Raw genomic sequence first — 15,806 nt, forward strand, 5'->3', positions numbered from 1 at the left:
ATAACGCAAGTCTATTTTTGGTGTCCGAAATTTAATTAACAGATCCTGCTCCTAATTGGTAACACAGCTGGGCTAAAGAAAAATTTCTGCGCAGAAATAGAAATAGAAGCAAAAGTGTACATGTGGTGAGTGAGTGTGTTTTTATTATTACAAGTTTATATAACTTAAAGGTTGAACCACAAGAAAAGTCGAGTACTCGTGAGGTACACGCGTGTAAGTGACGTGCACGGTGGCTAGGGAGGCATCCTTGGTTAAACATAATATTTGAGCATTAGAGTATAGCGGACCAGTATAGAACAAGACCAGGAGGTCAGACCAGGAGGTCGTACAGAACAAGACCAGGAGGTCATAACAGACCAGGAGGTCATAAGGAGACAAAGAAGTCCGCTATAAAGGTAAGAGGCACAACCCCGGGGGTTGGTGCAGAACCCATATAGGCCATATAAGCTCTGGCTGAAGGAATTCGCAGCCGAAATTTTCGATTCCATTGATCTCTCAGCACATAACAAGTAGTGCTTATGTACTGAACGATTGTACCGCACGTCATTGTGTGCATTAGTAAACCTGACTAGTATCATTTTGCGTACAAAGGTCATAAACGCTAGTTGTACATTCTGACGTGATTTGTGTAATTTTTTATTTTTGGAAGGGAAGTTCGCTGGTCACTCAGGAACTATCTAACAACCCCACCTTTACTGGAAAGAGTAAGTATCCTGCGGGTAACCCTCACATGTTCCAGTAAACAGAAGGTTTTTGGTAGGTGCTCTAGGTCGAGTACGCCAGCACCATATCGGTGTGACCAGGTCGTATTGGTCGACGTGAGCGAGTGAGTGGGGTACTCGGTAAACCGCCACCGCCGGCCTATTTTGAATAATTTGGTTTGCTGTAAGGGTTCGCTGAAGACCGTGATATAAAGATCAAAGGAGTAGTAAGCAATGCCTGCAGATTATGGGGGCCAGTTGTTCAGGTAGGGGGCGATCAACCTCGGTTCGGGTTGATTCAGAGAACCGACCAGTCGGGTCGGCAAGGTACATCATGTGTGAGAAATATGGAAGTCACACAGAGGTTTTATGTGATGAATGGGAGAGAATGACTGTACAAGACAGGGAGAAATTCCCAAGAATAGGTAGCTTCAGCCCAGAAGTGTTACAAAATATAAGGAGGAGGATATGTCTCATAAAATCGACAAAGAGACGAATTCAGCATCATGATTATTTACAGTTGTGGCAACAGGAAGGTGAGATACAGAGAGGTTTGGCTCTGGCGGCGGGATCTGGGGCAGTCAGGAAACTGATAGCCACAGCCCCACCTCCACCATACATTACAGGAGAGAAGTTGATTGCGGAGAAAAACGCACTGGGGTGTAAAACACAAACTCTTAGCAACCATATAAATGTTAATGATGTTAACCAAGTAACCCATGCAATTATTAACCCGTGCAAGATGTACCCTGTTTTGAACTTTCCTCAGGAGTGTGATCAAGAAGACGATTCGGCAACAACTTCAGCGCTCTCTCTAGCGGCCACCATATCAGAAACCACAGTAGGAACTGCTCCACTCACGAGATTAGTGAAGGCCCCTAGCGGAGGGATAGGTGAGGTCGTGTCAACGGGTAAGTACGGCACCATGCATTATGCTGAGACAATTGTACCACAACAAGCTGTAGAATCTACACAGAGTGAAGCTGTTAGAATAAATCCAGTTAAGGTGATAGTAGTTCCCAATGGGAAAACAGATGCATCAGGAGCCACACCCGTTAGGAACATTGCCATGTATTGCCCGTTTACTAGAATGGAATTGAGGACCATAGTGTCTGAATTCCCAGACCCCAGAAAAGATTTAGTTGCAAGCCAAAAATACATCAGGGATCTAGGAAACACTTTAGAGCCCAATAATAAGGATTGGCAGATAGTGCTAAGAGCTTGCTTACCTTCAAATGTCGACTCAGTTCAATTCTTAGCTGATTGTGGACTAGATAAAGATGTACCGCTTTCAGATGTGTACGACAAAGATAATGTAAAAAGAATAAATTTACAGTTAAAGGAGTATTTCCCAGCCGTTGTAAAATGGAACAGAATATTCTCCATTAAGCAAAAGGAGTCCGAAACGGCAGCAGAATATTTTCACCGGGCACTATTAGAAATGGCAAAATACACTGGTATAGAAGACATTAGGACCAACCCAAACCATCAAGAAGTAGCAGTATCGGTACTGATGGATGGTTTAAAGGAAACATTAAAGGCTAGGGTACAGACCACGCAACCATGTTGGCGAGGTCTGTCAGTGTCCACTTTGAGAGAGGCTGCTATTGATCACGACAGAAACATCACCAGGCACAGAGAATCGCAAAGTTATAAGTTAATGTCAGTAAGTATACAGGCGCTGACCACAAAACAGCCTGCGTATGTACCATCAAATCCTGTAAGTAAGTCAACTGTGATAACATGTTATTCCTGTAACAGACAGGGACACTATGCACGAGACTGTAGAGTAAGAAATGTACCAAAATCATACCAACCCCCTAGACAACGACACAACACAAGACATTGGGATCAGGATCCACAGAGGCGGAGTTATGAGCCACATACAGGGGAAACAAAAAGATACCCCCCGAACAGAGATTGGCATGCCTCTGGTAGTTCCCAGCTAACTCCCCCACAAGTAGTTGCTGCCAGCGGGATTCAGGGAGGTCAGCATACCCAATAGGGGTGTGGCCATACCTGTAATCTGCAGCCAGTAAAATTGATTGCAAGCCTTGGAAATGAACCCGAGATCGCAATCAATGTAGCTGGTAAAACTTTAAACTTTCTTGTAGACACAGGGGCGGCCAAGTCAGTGATAAATTCGACAGTGGGCATGAGAACCACTGGTAAGACAATTCCAGCCATGGGAGTAACAGGAGTAGTCCAGCATTACCCTGTTAGCAAACCAGCCGAGATTACAATAGGGCCTTTGCATACCAAGCATTCCTTTTTGCTGGCTGCATCGGCACCAACCAATCTCCTGGGAAGAGACTTACTATGTAAAATGGGGTGCGTCATTTATTGTACTTCTGAAGGTGTATTCTTGGACATACCTGAGAATCACGCTCAGGAAGTACGATACATGTTAGACTCCCCATCAAAATTAATGTCACATTCCATTATGACAAATAGGAATCCGTCCCAAGTAGAAGAGATGACTTCCCAGATACCAGAGTCACTTTGGACAAAAGACGGACAGGACACTGGATTAATGGCAAACGTAGCTCCAGTAGTTGTACAAGTAAAAGATGGTAGGATAGCTCCAAAAATCCCACAGTATCCTCTGAAGCCAGAGGTGGAGTTAGGAGTTTTCCCAGTAATAGAGCGCTTGCTACAACAGGGCATTCTGGTAAGAACGTCCAGCACAGCCAATAGTCCCATCTTCCCTGTTAAAAAGAGTGGGGGGAGGGGTTACAGGCTAGTGCAGGATCTAAGGGGGATTAACAAAATAGTTGAGAGTCAGTTCCCCGTAGTGCCAAATCCAGCTGTCATCCTAATGCAAATTCCTCCCACTGCCAAATTTTTCACTGTTATTGACCTCTGCTCCGCTTTCTTTTCGGTACCTCTGCACCCTGACAGCCAATATTTGTTTGCATTCACATACAGAGGAGTCCAATACACGTGGACTCGATTACCCCAAGGTTTCATAGATAGTCCAAGTATATTTTCTCAGGCTTTGCATGATTGTTTACAGTCTTTCCAACCGGAGAATGAATCAGTATTGATACAGTATGTGGATGATTTACTGCTGTGTTCAGATTCACTGGAAGCATCTCTGAAGGATACGAAACAGCTCCTGTTTCATCTTTCAGACACAGGTCACAAGGTTTCCAAAGACAAGTTGCAATTATGCCAAACTAAGGTAAAATATTTGGGACACTGTCTAACACAAGGACTGAGACACCTGACCGCTGATAGAATCCAAGCAATTAGAGACATGACCCTACCACAAACCCAGCAACAGATCAGAACGTTTTTAGGAATGTGTGGGTATTGCCGTAATTGGATCCCAGGGTTTTCCATATTGGCGCTACCTTTGCAGGAAATGGTCTCCTCAAACAAACCTGATAGGATTTTGCATACAGACGAATCCGAAACAGCATTTGAGAGACTCAAACAGTGCCTAACGCAGGCGCCAGCGCTAGGTATGCCAGACTATGGGAAACCCTTTGAACTATACGGAACAGAAAGTGCTGGTTGCGCAGCAGGTGTACTAACCCAAAAACACGGTGATGCCAGCAGGCCAGTTGCATACTACAGCGCTCAGCTAGACACGGTAGCGCGATCCCTCCCCACATGCTTGCGAAGCGTTGCTGCAATAGCATTGCTAGTAACAAAAAGCGAAGATGTCGTGCTAGGCCACAACCTCACAATCCATACACCACATGCAGTGTCAGCCTTATTGAATTCTGCCCAAACCAGACACGTCTCATCAGCGAGGTTTACAAGATGGGAATTGGCACTAATGGCCCCAGTAAACATCACCATAAGGAGATGCAGTGCATTAAATCCTGCAACATATCTCCCAGGTGTGCCTGGTCAGGCACAAAGGGTGGAAGGTGAGAGTGATGGGGAAGGAGGATTTAATACAAAGGAAGATACACATGATTGTATGGAATATTTGACCCAAAATTTTACCGCAAGGCCTGACATCAGTGACAATCCACTGGAAGATGCAGAACTCACGTTCTACACGGACGGTAGTTGTCACAGACAGTCAGACTCGGGAGACTTGTGTACTGGATACGCAGTCGTAGATGACCAAGACACCATAGAAGCGGAACCGCTAGGCCCACCTCACTCAGCCCAGGTTGCTGAACTGGTCGCCCTAACCAGAGCATGTGAATTGGCTAAGGGTAAGTCAGCCAATATCTACACCGATTCTAGATACGCATTCGGGGTAGTCCATGATTTCGGAGCTCTATGGCGCCTCAGAAATTTCATGACGGCAGCTGGTACACCGATAGCGCATGCAGCTCACATAAAAAGGCTTCTAACAGCGATACAGGAACCCGACAGAGTGGCTGTTATCAAATGTAAAGCACATACATATAGTCAAGACCCAGTATCACTTGGTAACAGCCGAGCAGACGAAGCTGCTAAGTTAGCAGCTGCTACCCCCATACCGACAGACACCACACAACTGATGGTATTCAATACCATCAACACACAAAAGTTGTGTGAGATGCAGAATTTGTGTTCCACACAGGAAAGAGCAGTCTGGAAGGCAAAGGGATATGGCCAGGAGTCCTCAGGGCTCTGGACGGATGGACATGGTAAACCAGTGGCCCCCAGAGCATATCTTCCATGTCTGGCTGAAGCAGCTCACGGGCTGACTCATCTAGGCAAGGAGGGAATGTGCAAATTGGTAAGAGCATACTGGTGCGCCCCAGGATTCTCCTCTCATGCGAGTAAAAGAGCAATGTCATGCCTTACCTGTCTGAGAAAGAATATTGGAAAGGCAATACCTACAGAACCATCCCATATCCCACCTGCCGGCGGCCCTTTTCAGGTAATACAAATTGACTTCATTCAATTACCCCCTTGTCGAAATTTGAAATATGTACTTGTTTGTATAGATGTTTTCTCGAATTGGGTCGAAGCATTTCCAGCGGCTACAAATACCGCTATGTTTACAGCTAAGAAAATTGTGCAGGAATTTGTATGTAGATATGGTATCCCTAGAATAATCGAAAGTGATAGGGGTACCCATTTTACAGGTGATGTCTTTCAAGGAATGTGTAAGTTGATGGGAATTGATAGCAAGCTGCACACTCCGTACCGTCCACAGGCGAGTGCGAAGGTCGAAAGAGTGAACAGCACTATTAAAAATAAATTGAGTAAAGTAATGGTAGAGACAGGATTGACGTGGCCAGAAGCTTTACCCATTGTTTTGTATAGCATCAGAACCACTCCCAGGTCCCCTCTTAATCTGTCCCCCTTTGAAATCTTGTCTGGTCGACAACCGCATGTCATGATTAACCCTCAGGATGATTTGAAATGTAACAATGAAGTAACTGTAAAGTACTTGATTAACATGAGTAAACAGTTGAGGAATCAAAATGATAATCTGAAGTTAGTGATTCCTGATCTACCTGATAGTAATTGTCATGACATTGAACCTGGGGATTATGTAATGATATGAAATTTTCTACGCTCAGGTTGTCTTATTGATAGATGGGAAGGACCATACCAGGTCTTATTGACTAGCACCACAGCATTGAAGGTTGCTGAGAGAGAGACTTGGGTCCATTCATCCCACTGCAAGAAGGTTGCTGATCCAGAGAAGTCCCGTGATAAGGAACAGACGGTAGAGGTTGTATCACTGGAGTGTCTGTTCCAGGAGGACTGAGGCGGCACCTGAGCCTTGAAGACCGAAAGCAGTTGTCGACTCCCCAATCCCTTTTATTGTTTTTCTCCACTTCCCATCCCCTCTCCCTTGAAATTTCTTTTTCCCCCTTCCCATTCTTCTCCATTTCCTCCTCAAAGATGGACTTGCCCCAAGAGACTGTGATCCGGATTTTCCTGTTAACCATGATGTTGACTAGAGCAGTCTGTTCCGGCGAGAGTACCATGGAGGTCGAGAGAGGTTCTGGAATGGGTTCCGATTATGATGATGGAGGCGTAGTTTTCCAAGATCAACCTAACCAACAAGCAAAGGCGAGTATCAGAAAGCGATCCGATAGCATTGATCATAGAAGAAATTGTGACGGATTGTTAGCTGAAGAAAACTGTATCTGCAGGCTTTGTAACAAGGTCATTGAGGATGGGTGCATAAAGAAATGCCAATCCAGTTTTAATATCCATATGGACCGGCATCCATTGAGTGACTATCACTCCTTAGTGGGTAATGTGTTAAACAAAACAGATTGTTGGGTATGCTCTCAAGTACCTCAGGGTCATAGCAAATCAGGGCTAGTACCATTTCCTTTAACGATAGGGGAGGTACTAGAGTTAAATGGTGGGAGACCGGTGGACAGGAGGTTTAATATCTCCAGCCCTCCTAGTTTGAAGCTCCACCAATACCATGTGGATAGGTCCCTCTTATGTTTTAACATCTCCAATCCCCGACAGCCGGGAAATTGGGAAGTGTCATGGAGCAACCTGACCGTGACCTTCTCGCATAGAGCAGATAGAATGCCTACAGATACAGAGCTTGTACGCCATATAGCCAGTAGAGGAAAATCTTTCAGGTATAGATATACCTTAGGAAATAGGATTACTAGAGTTGGAGAAGTATCACCAGGATACTGTGCACATATCGTACAACCTGATACGTGTATTAAGCAGATGGAAGAATTAGGGTCAGGAGATTTCACCTGGAAGGTATGTAATATGGTAATGTCCTACTCCGTCCCATATGTTCTCCCCGATGATGCTTATTTCATATGCGGGAGAAAGGCGTACAAGTGGCTTGCCCCAAACTCTGAAGGATTGTGTTATATTGGAAAAGTATTGCCTGAAGTGATGACTGTAACACATGATAAAATGAAAGACATACACCGTGGTGCCCAAGCTCCTTATACTCACACTCATTACGAGCACCGAGTTAAAAGACAACTGTCAGAAATGTTAGAGCATCCGGCCTCTGATCTGATCCATGAATCCACCGGGATTCAGGTTCTGGTGGCGTTAGATTTCACTCGCACCGCTCGAGGAGTGATGAATTATAGATACATCTCTGCGCTTGCAAATTTGTTAGATAATATCACTGAAATGTATGATGACACGTTTAGATACACTGGAAGAGAACTCCAAGCTTATAAAACAGAACTGGTACAGCATAGAATGGTTCTTAATTACCTCACAGCAGTGACAGGCGGATATTGTGTTACATTGGCAACACAGTACGGCGTGAAGTGTTGCACGTACATCACGAATAGCACCGAGGATCCGGTAGAGGTCATAGACCAAAAGATGGATGATATTCTCCAATTAAAGTGGGAATTTCGCCGAAAACACAATCTCACTCTTGCTGCTGTAGGTAATGAGCTGACTGGTTGGGTGTCATGGTTGAACCCGCGAAATTGGTTCTCCGGTTTAGGAGACTGGGCTCAAGGAGTCATAATGGATGTTGGAAAGTTTCTCCTATGTATTTTAGGTGTTGTTATATCTATTGGATTGATATTTAGATGCGGGCAGGCTTTAATGAGGTGCAAACAAAGTACAAGAGTGATGAGTTTGAGGAGTGAGGAAACTGTAATTAACCTGGATTTGATTTATGACCCAATGATAGAAACCAGGATGTGATGAAAAATGCGATTATACGGTCCGTTTCTTCCACCTGTTTTTCTGCTTTTCTCCAAGATAAAAAGACCCCCTTGGACGAGGAAGTTGACGAGACGCTATACAGACAACGGATGGACCAAAGAAGGAGTTTTGACCACTTGAGAAATGGACATTTGATGAACTTTGCCATGGATCCCCAGTTTCCCTAGTATTCTTAAACTTACGCTAGCCCAACATTTTTTGTAAATCTGATGGCATTGACAAAGCTTATTGCTCATGCCTAACGAGCAAAACAGCGCAAAGAAGACGACTTTCAACTGATACCGAACAAAACTTCGACGACAGATGTACATTTACCTGACATAGAATATCATTGCATTTTCCATAAGTGTTCTTCATCTTCATCTCTACAACCCTCAGGTAATAACACACATAGTATAGGGAATACAGGCACAGATATCAGCAATCACATATTCCCCCATCCATGTATCATCAACTAAAATGTGCTCCCCATTTTGTTCAAAAGCCGAAAAGAGCTCGGTAAAGTTTGACAGCCCATCCACAGACCTGTACCACGGGATAAGAAGGAATTCAAATGTATACTTCGCAATACCTCGAAGCTTGATTTACAACACGTTCGGCACGATGATACATGACCCCCCAAACATGGACTCATACACACATGCTTCTGCTATCTCACTAGGTCATACCCTTTTCACACCTACTCCTCTCTTCTTCCTTACCCAACCATGGAAATGAATTAACCCCTGACTTATATTTTTCTCCTTTTGAAATGTTTTAGAAGGTGGCAGTTATTATTGACTGCCAAAGGGTGGACTGTCAAAGTCAGAAAAATATCCCTATACACGCTGCCATATTTGCACCTCACGCTGGTCCGCGCTGCGCATGCGTGCGCTTTCCCGTGATAGCGCATACCCGCTGATGCGTGCACCCGCTCGCATCGGTATGCGTATTTACGGTAAAGAGTATGTAGTCGTAGCGTGCGACCCAATCGTTACATATTTCCACAATTAACGTAGTTTATAGATCATGGTCCCTTTGATAGATTCTGAAAGTTTGGTTAATATAGAATGTCCCTGAACGGAGGAATCCCTCTTTGTATTGTAGGAAGGGTCTAACAGGAGTCATACAGTAGTGTTTGGTACCCATCGGAAGAGTATTTAAATAGCAATATTCCGGTGTTGGTTTGGAGCGTATTAATCGCTCGTGCGAATAGTTATGGACATAAGAAGTTTATGTCCATTACTATTATTTACTCTTACTCAGGTATGCGGCGGGAAACCTAGTTTCCCACCCACCTGAGCTGTTTGAAATCGTCACAGCCCACCTGTATGAATCACCCTATGACCTTTTGTTATAATGCGAAGCCGAATTCCTGCGTCCAATGGACAATGAGGTTGTAGGGACCATTAGATTGCATTGTGTAAGTAGCATAAAAGACGGGCCTGTGGCATCCAGCTTTCACTTCTCATCAAACGGTTCTCATTGCTGATAATCGGGAAGCTGGATGTCCAGAGGCGCATGCGATCGTTTCCCCTTGTGCGTAAGTTTTTCTCCGTGATCATATTGTCTTACTGTGAGCCATTTCTCTCATCTCTATCTCTCTCTCTCTCTCTCTACTCTTTCTCTCGTATTTTCCCTTGATTAGATTGTATTGTATTGTATTGTATTTATAGTGTAGTTATTTGGTTAGGAAGTCTCTGTTATATTGTAGTGTATCATTTGTACTGTGATTCCTTTTTACAAGTATATTAGTTATAATACATTTAATAGGCTTTGGACCCTAACAAGTATCTGTGTATTTTCTCATAGTGTTAAGTGTTCACAGAGCGTCGGTGACGCTCAAGCAGCTTTGTAGTTAATCAGGTTACACCAGGTTGCACTTACACACTGTCTCTACATAAAGGTATACTGTGTATCTAATAGTTAAAGGTATAGATATCAAGGTATAGCGTTGTGAGCGTCGGCGCCGCTGGTGATCTCCTCGTGGTCTCGAGCGTCCGCTACGCCATAGCGAATCATTACGTTTGTCTGTAGCCAATAGTGTGCCAGTCTGTGATCTCTGGGCCGTGAGCGAACGCGACGCTTGAGCGTCTCGCCTACGGCTGAGCGATCGTTACGCAAGTAGCGTACCCTTACGGTACTTCTTACGTAGTCAGCGTACAGTGTTCTAAGACCTCATAAAGGGTTATTTATACGATAAAGGAATACAGCTTTATCAGTTTAAATAATGCAGTCACATTTTTGGAGCTCATTAGGCACAATAAATGTAAGATTCAGGTTTCTTATTACCTCCAACCCCTCCTGTCTCCCCACTCTTCCCACCCTTAATTCAATCATACAAGAATATGGCTAGAGGTTATCCACGACAACGTCTGTTCATTAGCTGACTCTAGGGGGTGATGTATCAACTCTTAGGGGTCGATCTTATTAGCCGCAATGATTTTGCAGCTGCGAATCATCGTGACTGCAGCCGCACTTTACAACGGCCCTCATCTGCACAAAAGTGCTTGCTGCCCCATAGGGCTCCAAGCACTTGGTGCAAAGTCAGCCTGAAACCAGCCCGTGAAGGTTGCAAGATAGGGTACCGTTGCTGACATTTAAACTCTGTGACGTCACATCACACCCTTAGCAGGTAATAGGATTGACCCCTCAGAGAGATACAAAGGGGTCAGCCCCATTAGCCGCGAAGTGTGCGATGTGCCGTTGCCGCAACGTTTAAATGCAGGCAATGGCACCCGATCTTGCACCCTTCGCGGGCTGGTTTTCGGGCTGAATTCACACCAAGTGCTTGGAGCCCTAAGGGGTAGCGAGCACTTGTGTGCGTGTTCGGTCCGCCATAAAGTGCGGCCGCTGCAAGTGTATATCATAAATCTATAAGGTCATTAACCATGTGTCATGCAATATTATAATTAATATTTTTGCTAATATCACTGCACCCTAACAATCCAGTTTTCTGAGAAGTTACATTGCAGTAATTGAGGTAATTTAAAAGCACAACTTGGATAACTGATGGATGCTGTCCAGTCAAGTCGTTCCATTGCAACCTGACATGCGATGCTCAGTGTTACATTTCTTCTAGACCAGTGGTACTCAAACTCGGTCCTCAGGACCCCACACGGCAGTGGCGTAACTAGAAATTTTTCTCCCCCAAGGCAAAAAATTCTCTGGTGCCACCCCCCCATAATTGGCACTAGTTAAGCGATGAATCGGCGCGCGCGCGTAAAAAAGGGACGCGGCCTTGCTGAAATGGGTGTGGCTTTGCATAAAGGGGCATGGCATTGCAGGAAAAGACTACCTTATACCCCAGTTTTGCAACCTGCACGCCCAGACGTTGGCCACCACAGGAAAAAATAATAATCCTGATTGATGCTCCTTACATTATTTGTCATTTTTCCTCCTTATAGTAATGCCCAGTATACATTATGCGACAATACAGGAAAGAAAGAAGGAAAGAGCTATATTGTCAGTGCACGTTTTCCATGTCACCCAACAGCTACACTGTGTATAACCAACTGTCACATTTTAAAAATCTACAGGTGACCTGTAAAACATGGACCATGTGGGGTCCTGAGGACCGAGTTCTAGACTTTTCTCCTGGCTGCTTATTCTTAAGCTTATTGCCTTTAATATATGCCTCCTGGCTTTAAATGTATTTGTCTATATGTAATTCCCTCGATATTTCAGGTATTACAGCTGCTACTCAGCTTTACGCTTTCTGCACACGTACGAGCAGAGCGAGGTCCAGTGAGAGGTCAGCTTTAAGGCGGGAAACAGCTGATAGAAGAGGAGCAGCATTTGGTGATCAGCTGTTGCTCTGAGGAAAGTGTGAGGAGAAGAAACGCTGTAGTGGCCATCTTGAGAGGTGGCACTATTAGGGCGGAATGGAGTCACTTTGAGATGAAGTGCTGAAAACTTTTACAGAATGACAGAGACTTTCAGCAAAGCCATTGGAATATCAGTGGGATGCAAAGCGGAGAGTATAGAAATAAAGAAGGTTCAGAAATCAGGACTTCCACCTATCTTCACTGTTGTGCCCAGTTGTTCTGAGAGTTTAGAAATCAGGACTTCCACCTATCTTCACTGTTGTGCCCAGTTGTTCTGAGAGTTTACTAATTACCAAGGCCTGGACATGTAAAAGGAGCCAGGCAGGGGATGCTGTGCTGGAACCCAAAGTGATAATCCTGCTTCCCCAGAGCCAGCGCAAATACAGCGCTGCCAGCTAGAGAGAAGGGGGCCCAGACGGAGCCTGCACACAGGCCTCTTCCTCTCTAGAAACGTCCCTGTATTCAACTTTGATCAAGTCACATATTATTCCAGTAAAATTTCTAAGGGGCCTGTATATCAACATCCGCATCCAGGATGCGGATGACAGGTGATAAAATCACCCCAACTCCCACTGTGATAATTGACTACATCGCAGGGATGTATAAATTATCGCGTGCAGGGACAGAGCTTGCGGTCAAGCTCTGTCTCTGCGATGATACTCTGCAGCATCATCGGGGTATTTTTCAGAAAAAATATCCCGATGTCCTGCTGCGAATGCGCCGCCCCCGCCGACATCGCCGCTACTGCTGCTGCTCAGTCAACCTCCCCATCGCGACTACCCCCGCGCGCCATGGACCCCCCCAGAAGATTAATATACTCACCAGTCCAGGGAGTCGGTCCGTGCTGTTCCTGCTGGGCTGCCGGGCGCCGGATCCTGTGCTCTGCGGTGACCACCGTTGCTGTAAAGTGCACTGCCGCTTTGCAGCGTCACTGTACTGCATCGGGGTCACTTTGCAGCAATGGGGGACCCGGCGCCCGGCAGCACTCACCGGAGTAGCGGACACCGGCTCCCTGGACAGGTGAGTATGGGGTTGGGTTTTTTTACACATTGATCAGCTTGTGTGTCCTTCGGACACACATAGCTGATCACTCTGCCGGGTCCCCGCTCAGCTTTCTCTGCCAGGGGCAGAGAAAGCTGGGTAAAATGGTGCTTTTCGCAGTGCTGCCCTGTGAACTCGCCAGCCTGAGCTGGTGAGTTAGTTTATCACGGGGCACACTGCGGTATTTTTTCAAATTTTTTTTTTTTTGTAAATTCGCCCACATCACATTTCCCATTATAAGTATGGGGAATGCGATGTGGGTTACTACAAAAAAAAAAATTAATTAAAGGGTTTGGAGCAGTTTTTCATAAAAACTGCTCTAAATGCCCTTTAATACATTCAGGCGATACTAAATTAATGTGAAAAACTTTTCACATTATTTTAGTAAAAATAATTTTAATAAATAGACCCCTAAGTCCCTGAGCCATGGGTGTAACTAGTTATTTGTAGGCCCCATAACAACACTTGTAAGGACTCCATGTACCGCTCAATGGCAAAAGCATTACATAGAAACATGGGGGTACATTTACTAACATTCGTAATTTCCGAAAATAGGTCAAAGTTCAATCACGAATGACATCGACAGTGTAAAACTGCAACTTTTTGAATTTATTACGATGGATTTACTAAGCTGTCGTATTCGGGTTTTTCTTTTCTTCCGATGTCGATGTCATTCGTTTTTTTTTACCTAATTTTACGGCAGTGATTAGCAAAACACTGCCGTTTTTTTTTAACAATCAATCTCGGCCGGATCTGTGTGATCCGTGCTGGGGTTCTTTTTTTTTTTTTTTTTTAATTAAACAATGTAAAATCCCAAAAAAAAATGCGTGGGGTCCCCCCTCCTAAGCATAACCAGCCTCGGGCTCTTTGAGCCGATCCTGGTTGCAGAAATATGGTAAAAAAAATGACAGGGGTTCCCCCATATTTAAGCAACCAGCATCGGGCTCTGCGCCTGGTCCTGGTCCCAAAAATACGGGGGACAAAAAGAGTAGGGGTCCCCCGTATTTTTAAAACCAGCACCGGGCTCCACTAGCTGGACAGATAATGCCACAGCCGGGGGTCACTTTTATACAGCGCCCTGCGGCCGTGGCATCAAAAATCCAACTAGTCACCCCTGGCCGGGGTACCCTGGGGGAGTGGGAACCCCTTCAATCAAGGGGTCCCCCCCCCCCAGCCACCCAAGGGCCAGGGGTGAAGCCCGAGGCTGTCCCCCCCCATCCAATGGGCTGCGGATGGGAGGGCTGATAGCCTTTGTTGTAAAAGAAAAGATATTGTTTTTAGTAGCAGTACTACAAGTCCCAGCAAGCCTCCCCCGCATGCTGGTACTTGGAGAACCACAAGTACCAGCATGCGGCGGAAAAACGGGCCCGCTGGTACCTGTAGTACTACCACTAAAAAAATACCCAAAAAAACACAAGACACACACACCGTGAAAGTATAATTTTATTACATACATACACACATACATACATACATACTTACCTTATGTTCCCACGCAGGTCGGTCCTCTTCTCCAGTAGAATCCAAGGGGTACCTGTTGAAGAAATTCTACTCACCAGATCCAGTGGTCCAGGCTCCTCGGCAAATCCAGGGTTAATCCACGTACTTGAATAAAACAAAAAAACGGTTGCCCGACCACGAACTGAAAGGTGACCCATGTTTGCACATGGGTCACCTTCCCACGAATGCCAGAAACCCACTTTGCCTTCTGGCTAAGTGGGTTTCTTCAGCCAATCAGGGAGTGCCACGTTGTAGCACTCTCCTGATCAGCTGTGTGCTCCTGTCTTCACTGACAGGCAGCACGCGGCAGTGTTACAATGTAGCGCCTATGCGCTACATTGTAACCAATGATGGGAACTTTCTGCCCTGCGGTTGACCTAAAGTGACGTCACCGCTGAGCAGAAAGTTCCCAGCATTGGTTACAATGGAGCGCATAGGCGCTACATTGTAACACTGCCGTGTGCCGCCTGTCAGTGAGGACAGGAGCACACAGCTGATCAGTAGAGTGCTACAACGTGGCACTCCCTGATTGGCTGAAGAAACCCACTTAGCCAGAAGGCAAAGTGGGTTTCTGGCATTCGTGGGAAGGTGACCCATGTGCAAACATGGGTCACCTTTCAGTTCGTGGTCGGGCAACCGTTTTTTTGTTTTATTCAAGTACGTGGATTAACCCTGGATTTGCCGAGGAGCCTGGACCACTGGATCTGGTGAGTAGAATTTCTTCAACAGGTACCCCTTGGATTCTACTGGAGAAGAGGACCGACCTGCGTGGGAACATAAGGTAAGTATGTATGTATGTATGTGTGTATGTATGTAATAAAATTATACTTTCACGGTGTGTGTGTCTTGTGTTTTTTTGGGTATTTTTTTAGTGGTAGTACTACAGGTACCAGCGGGCCCGTTTTTCCGCCGCATGCTGGTACTTGTGGTTCTCCAAGTACCAGCATGCGGGGGAGGCTTGCTGGGACTTGTAGTACTGCTACTAAAAACAATATCTTTTATTTTACAACAAAGGCTATCAGCCCTCCCATCCGCAGCCCATTGGATGGGGGGGGACAGCCTCGGGCTTCACCCCTGGCCCTTGGGTGGCTGGGGGGGGGGGACCCCTTGATTGAAGGGGTTCCCACTCCCCCAGGGTACCCCGGCCAGGGGTGACTAGTTGGAT

The sequence above is a fragment of the Pseudophryne corroboree genome, chromosome 2 (genome assembly GCF_028390025.1).
Source record: "Pseudophryne corroboree isolate aPseCor3 chromosome 2, aPseCor3.hap2, whole genome shotgun sequence".
Taxonomy (NCBI): Eukaryota; Metazoa; Chordata; class Amphibia; order Anura; family Myobatrachidae; genus Pseudophryne; species Pseudophryne corroboree.